At 44.6% G+C, this 7,097-nt stretch overlaps 1 protein-coding gene across 1 annotated transcript in view; it reads right to left on the reverse strand.

Annotated features, from left to right (window-relative positions):
* The window catches only part of zgc:66433 (uncharacterized protein LOC321250 homolog), a 195,945-nt gene extending 192,511 nt beyond the window's left edge, over positions 1 to 3,434 (reverse strand). Inside the window, exon 1 of the mRNA XM_043705166.1 lies at positions 3,246 to 3,434. The gene's annotated coding sequence lies outside the window, so the exon portion shown is untranslated. The remainder of the gene's footprint in view (positions 1 to 3,245) is intronic.
* Positions 3,435 to 7,097: the final 3,663 nt, after the last annotated feature.

The raw sequence follows: 7,097 nt of genomic DNA on the forward strand, positions 1-7,097 counted from the left end.
AGCCTGTGTATTTTAAAATTTTAACTTGATTGTTGTTTTAAAATTTGTTTGCAGATGTTTTACACTTACACAATCCACAAATGATTTTGTGTTACATTTGCACATAGTTTTTTGGTATCTTATACTTTGGAAACAAAGACATGAAAGGAAAGTTCATTTAATTAACTCATGGAAGCTATTCTATTCATTTGAAACATTACATGATCTATGAAACGGTGTAATTAATTGCAAAGGAAAATTAGTGGTTGAATGGTAACTATGTATGGTTGCTATGTACCATCTTAGAAGTAGTGTTTATAACCAGGGATATGTCTCCTCTTTGAACTTGCTGAACAGTAGGGAAATTGTAAAATCATTTATGATTTAAGAATCCATTGCTACCCAAGAGAAAACCTCTTCCCAGGTTTGAATTGTAACTTTTTCAAATGGCCTTTCCTTTTTATGTTGATAATGCCAGCTCCTGAAGAAGTTAAACCTAGGTCAGATCTATCGTCTTGGGTGCAAAGGATTGAACTTAGAATACTTAAAGAGGTGATGATGTGGAGGTGCCAATGTTGGACTGGGGTGGACAAAATGAAAAATCACACAACACCAGGTTATAGTCTGACACTTTCAAATAAACCTGGAGAAAGTGAGGACTGTAGATGCTGGAGATCAGAGTTGAGAGTGTGGTGTGCTTTTCCAGGCAGCCTGACTGGCTGTGCTTTTCCAGCACTGAAAATGTGTTGCTGGAAAAGCGCAGCAGGTCAGGCAGCATCCAAGGAGCAGGAGCATCGATGTTTCGGGCATGAGCCCTTCTTCAGGCTCATGCCCGAAACGTCGTTTCTCCTGCTCCTTGGATGCTGCCTGACCTGCTGTGCTTTTCCAGCAACACATTTTCAGCTCTGATCTCCAGCATCTGCAGACCTCACTTTCTCCTGTGCTTTTCCAGCACCATACTCTTTGTTTCAAATAAACCTATTGAACTATAACCTAGCGTGTGCTTGAAGATGAGCAGAGAGACCTTTATGTCTAATACAATACTCATCCCTCAGCCAAAGTCACCAAAGGAAGAGCATTGTGTTTGTCTATGTGGGATCCTGCTGTGCTCAATATGAAGACCACAGGACTATAAGAAAAATGAACACAAGTAGGCCATTCAACAGTGTCATGGTTGATCCAAAATTCCTCATGACCTGCGCTTTCCCCATAAACTTTGATTCCCTGACTGATCAAGAATCTCTCCATCTCAGCCTTAAACACACACAAGGACTATGCCCCACAGCTCTCTGTGGCAAGAAGTTGCAAAGACTCACAATCCTCTGAGAGAAGAAATTGCTTCTCATCTCAATCTTAAATCAGTGCTCCTTTATTCTGAAACTGTGCCCTCTAGTCCTGGATTCTCCCATGAGGGGAAACATCCTCTCAGCATTGACCCTGTCAAGTGAATCTTCTCTGAACTGCTTTCAATGAAATCTTTCACAATATTACAAGAATGGTGACACTTTAATCATCCTTATTTGGAAGGAAAGTAACTTTTAACATCTTGACATTGTAAAGGGTGTTACATAAATGCAAGGTGTTTCTTTATTCCACATGTGACTGAATGGGCTTTTAGTTATTCCAGAGCTGAAAATGTGTTGCTGGAAAAGCACAGCAGGTCAGGCAGCATCGAGGGAACAGGAGAATCGACGTTTCGGGCATAAGCCGAAAGCCTGAAGAAGGGCTTATGCCCGAAACGTCGATTCTCCTGTTCCCTGGATGCTGCCTGACCTGCTGCGCTTTTCCAGCAACACATTTTCAGCTCTGATCTCCAGCATCTGCAGACCTCACTTTCTCCTTTTTAGTGATTCCAGCCACTCTATATGTTTACTGTATCTTCTTCATCAGGTCTTCTTGACATTATGTTGTCTGCAGTTTTTGACACAGATGTCACTTCCCTCCTTGATCCTGGTCATGAGAGTATTCAATCACTGAGCCATCACACTGATGGCTCTGCTGAAGAACTTGAAACATTAACTCTGATTTCTCTGCATAGATGCTGCCAGACCTGCTGAGTTTCTCCAACAAGCTCTGTTCTGGTTTTTCACACCACCATTAATGTCCTGCTTTCAAACACACCAGAGGAGCAACTTGGCTGCCCACCTGGTATAGGAATTTACGTATTGTGTGAGAATAAGTGAACAGGATAAGAGGGTCTCTTGTGTCCCTATCTCTGAGAACCCAGGAGACCTTAGGTTCAAATCTCACCTGGTCCAGAGGTGTGTCATTACATCTCCGATCAGGTGATTTGGGAAAATACCCTAAACAGAGAAAGTGGAATTGCTTAAGATAATCCATTTTCTTATTTATTCAGGGGGATAGGTAATTCTGATTAAAACTGATAGTCGCGGATTTCAGAGAGTGTTATAATTTTAAAAATGACACGTAGTCGGCAAATATAAGGAACATCATTAGAATTATTGTGTGCCCCAGAGGTAGAAACCAGTGGCAAGGCTTTTGGATCTTATCACAGAAATTGCAGGAAAAACTCAACAGGTTAATAACCCTGGATTCGGAACATTAACTCTGGCTCTCTCCACAGATGCTGCCAGACCTGCTGAGTTTCTCCAGCAATTTCTGTTTCAGATTTCCAGCGTCCGCAGTTTTCCTCGTTTTATTTTTCGCTGGATCTTGTGGATTACCGGGGGCGGTTCAGAAACTTAATGGTCAATCCTGCCCTCGGGTTAGACACAGTCCCGGGACTGTGATGGTGGAGCGGTGGGGAACAGCCTCGCAGTGGATGAACGAACTCTCACTCATCAATGACATGGGGAAAGTGACACGTCTTCATGGGTCACGTCGTCTGGGTCAAAAGACCATTTAGTCAGTGCTAGGCGCCGCTCTGATTATTGCAACTTAATGGGTAAACACGTCCCGTAATAAAACAAATTTGCCCCCCCCCCCTTCTCCCTCGACACACACACACCCCAAAGCGAGGGGGTGACTTTATCCCGTTTTAATTTTTGCGCATTTCATACCGAATCGGTGCCTAATGTTTACCCGGGACTGCAGTCCGTCCACTGTCATTTAATTCCAGTGAGATTTAAAACCACACACACACACATTCACAAAATTTACTGCAATATTTCAAGAGCCCGGACAAATTTCAAAGGTTGTCAGTTGGTAACAGACACTCCAAGTTGACTCGTCTCACATTCTTGCCATTGTAAGGAATTTGAGATGTCTACAATCCAAAATACAAACAGGACAAGACAGTGCCTTACTGTTTCTGGGATCACCTCTGTCTCAGGGCGCTTCCTCTGTGATTTTTTTTCCCCTCTCCGATTATTTTAAGGGTTGGTTTGAAATTGGTGCTAAATGCCTTTGCCTCCTCGCTGTAACAAGCCTCTTGCTGCTCTCTCCCGTTCGCTGCCCGTTCCGCCTGGTGCGCGATGGAACCGTGCAAACATATTTGGAAGAGCCAGCCCTCCCACACTCTCCCTATCCACCCTTTCCCCTCCACCTCTCCCCGCCTCACTTTCCAAATAAGGGGCTGAAAACAGGCTGCCATCAAACCGCCAGGGTGACTGGAGCCCCAGGAAATAACAGGGGATTTATTGTGTGCTGGATGTGGTGACTCTTTCAGATCACAGCTCCTTCAATCGCCGCTGCAGGAGGTATGCACATGTGCTGTTGCAATGTAACAACTCCAAAATGTGTCTCATAGTCCCATAAAAGCCTGCACTTCGGAATAAACACCACACTCAACCTACAAGCAGAAAGAGAGAGGCAATGGTTGATCAAAGAGTTGTTTGTCAGGAGCATCTTAAGGGAGGTTGGGAAAGAGGCGAGAGGTTTATGCAGGGAATTCCAGACTCTAGGCTCAGGCAGATGAAGGGCTGTCAGTAGTGGAGCAATTAACATTGGGGATGGACAAGAGGCCAGATTGAGAGCAATAATACCTCATGGGTGTTGTGAGGTGCTAACATTCTAGCAACTCAATGGCATCCAGCACACAGTAACATGTTTGATAGGCAACCCATCTTTAGCAATCACTCCCTTCGCCATTGTAGAATCCCTAATGTGGAAACAGGCCATTGGGCCCATCAAGTCCACACCAACCCTCAGAAGAGCATTCCACACAGCCACCCCCCTGCCACTGCATTTCCCATGGCCAATCCAGCTAACCTACATATCCATGGACACCATGGGCAATTTAGCATGGCCAATCCACCTAACGTGCACATCTTTGGACTGTGGGAGGAAACCAGAGCACCCAGAGGAAACCGGCATAGACGTGGGGAGAAGATGCAAACTCCACACAGGCAGTCATCCAAGGATGGAATCGAACCCAGTCCCTGGCACTGTGAGGCAGCAGTGCTAACCACTGAGCCACCATGCTGCTTCAATGCTTTATCGGATACACAGTAGCAGCATCTGTGGTGACAGAAGCAGAATTGTGCTGAATGTTAACACTGCTTCAATCTCTACAGATGCTGCCAGGCCTCCTCAGCTTTTCAGCTTTCTCTGTGTTTGTTTCAGATTTCCAGCCTCTGCAGTATTTTGCTTATGTTAGTGCACAGTCTACAAGATGCTTTGTTGCTTCTCATCAAGGTTCCTTAGACAGCACCTTCCAAACTTGCAACTGTGACTACCGAGAAGTACAAGAGCAGCAGATGCACAGGAAGACCATTACCTGCAAGTTCCCCTCCAACCCTGACTTACAACTACATTACCATTCCTTCCTTCCAAAACTTCTGGAACTACCATTTTAACAGTGCTGCACAAGAACTGCAGTAGATCAAGGAGGCAGCTCACCACCACCTTCTCAAGAGCTGCTATGGATAGGCAAGATTTGGAGATGCCGGTGTTGGACTGGGGTGTACAAAGTTGAAAATCACACAACACCAGGTTGTAGTCCAACAGGTTCAATTGGAAGCACACTAGCTTTCGGAGCGTCGCTCCTTCATCAGGTGATAGTGGAGGGCTCAATCCTAACACACAGAATTTATAGCAAAAATTTACAGTGTGATGTAACTGAAATTATACATTGAAAAATTGATTGTCTGTTAAGCCTTTCATCTGTTAGAATACCGTGATGATTTCACTTCTTTCATGTGTAAATCACAAAACCTTTTTTTCAAAAGTTGCATTCTCGGGTTAGCTGTTAACAATGGTGATAGCTAGACAATATGTTGAAGGTGTTGGCCCCCTGTGTTCTCTGCCTATGCCATGATGTTTAGATTGATTCTAATCTAAAAGTGAGATAACGGAGTTTTACATGAATTCATGCAGTTTTTGAGCTCAGAGTTCTACATGAATGCATGCAGTTTTTGAGCAAAGTACAATGTAACTCTGCAAGTACAAATTCACCCCACAAAATATATGTGTGCATGTGGGTCTTTGTCTGTGTGTGTCTGTCTGCGTTGGGGGTTGTAAATGTGAGAAAGTGTATGTGTGTGTGTAGTGAGTGCAGAGCGTCTTAAGTCTGTGAAGGGGTGCATGTGTGAGTGTGGGAGTGTGTGTGCCTGTAAGGGTGTGTGTGGGTGTTTGTGTGCACGTCTGTGTGTATGTGTGTATAGGAGTGCCTGTGTGTGAGAGAGAGAGTGTGTGTGTGTAGGAGTATCTGTGTGTGTGTATAGTGCAATGGTGGTCACCTGTAATATGACATGAACCCAAGGTCCCGGTTGAGGCCCTCCCTATGGGTACCGAACTTGGCTATCAGCCTCTGCTCGGCCACTTTCCTCTGCTGCCTGTCCTGAAGTCTACCTTGGAGGATGGTCACCCGAAGATCCGATGCTGAATGTCTTGGACCACTGAAGTGTTCCCCAACTGAGATGGAACCCTCCTGTCTGTTGATTGTTGTGCGGTGCCCATTCATCCGTTGTCATAGCCTTTGCTCGGTTTCCTCAATGTACCATGCCTCCGGGCATCCTTGCCTGCAACGTATAAGATAGACAACGTTGGCTGAGTCACATGAGTCTGGATCAGTGGTGCTGGAAGAGCACAACAATTCAGGCAGCATCCGATGAGCAGCAAAATCGATGTTTCGGGCAAAAGCCCTTCATCAGCTTATCTCTCCACGCTTCAGGCTCTCTGCCTTTATTCCTGATGAAGGGCTTTTGCCCAAAACGTCGATTTTGCTGCTCGTCGGATGCTGCCTGAATTGCTGTGCTCTTCCAGCACCACTGATCCAGAATCTGGTTTCCAGCAACTGCAGTCACTGTTTTTACCTGAGTCACATGAGTACCTGCCATGTACAAGGTGGGAGGTGTCCCCAAGCGTAATGGTGGTATCTATGTCCACACTTTGACACGCCTTTCAGCGCCTACCGTGACAGGGTTGTATGGAGTTGTCCTGAGACTGGGCAGCTTGCTATGAACAACGATCTGTTTGATAGGCAAAAAATGTTGGTTCAGCCAGCAATATTCACTTTGCATCAATGTCAAAAAATGTTTGCTGAAAGTGATTTAAACATGTGGATATAAGACAAGTATTCCATAGACATTGCATGAACTTCTGAATGTCTGTAACATGGCATCACTGAATAATGTACAGTATCAGATCAGCCTCCTTGGTTTATAATGAGTATGATGGTTTCATGAGTGATTTGTGCAAAATCTACAGAGTAAATTACTTTAGGGTGTTTTGGCAAGTACAGAATAATTCTTTTAGAACAGATCTGATTTAATATCGCTAAATGCTTTCTTCTGTGCAAGGCACAGAGACATTACTAATGGAAGGTGGGTGGGGGGGGCAAGGTGATTGATGATTGTATTTTGTAAATGGATGGAAAAATAACATTCATTTGCAGAAGGGTCAACACTGAAAGAAAACAGGTTGAAGGTGATTGGCAGTAAAAAAAAAAGGAGAAAGTGAGGACTGCAGATGCTGGAGATCAGAGCTGAAAAATGTGTTGCTGGAAAAGCGCAGCAGGTCAGGCAGCATCAAAGGAGCAGGAGAATCGACGTTTCGGGCATAAGCCCTTCATCCTGAAGAAGGGCTTATGCCCGAAACATCGATTCTCCTGTTCCTTTGATGCTGCCTGACTTGCTGCGCTTTTCCAGCAACACATTTTTCAGCTCAGTAAAAAAAAAGCCAGAGGAGACATGAGGATATTTTGAAAATTGTTGTGA

Source organism: Chiloscyllium plagiosum, chromosome 15 (genome assembly GCF_004010195.1).
Source record: "Chiloscyllium plagiosum isolate BGI_BamShark_2017 chromosome 15, ASM401019v2, whole genome shotgun sequence".
NCBI classification, from domain to species: Eukaryota; Metazoa; Chordata; class Chondrichthyes; order Orectolobiformes; family Hemiscylliidae; genus Chiloscyllium; species Chiloscyllium plagiosum.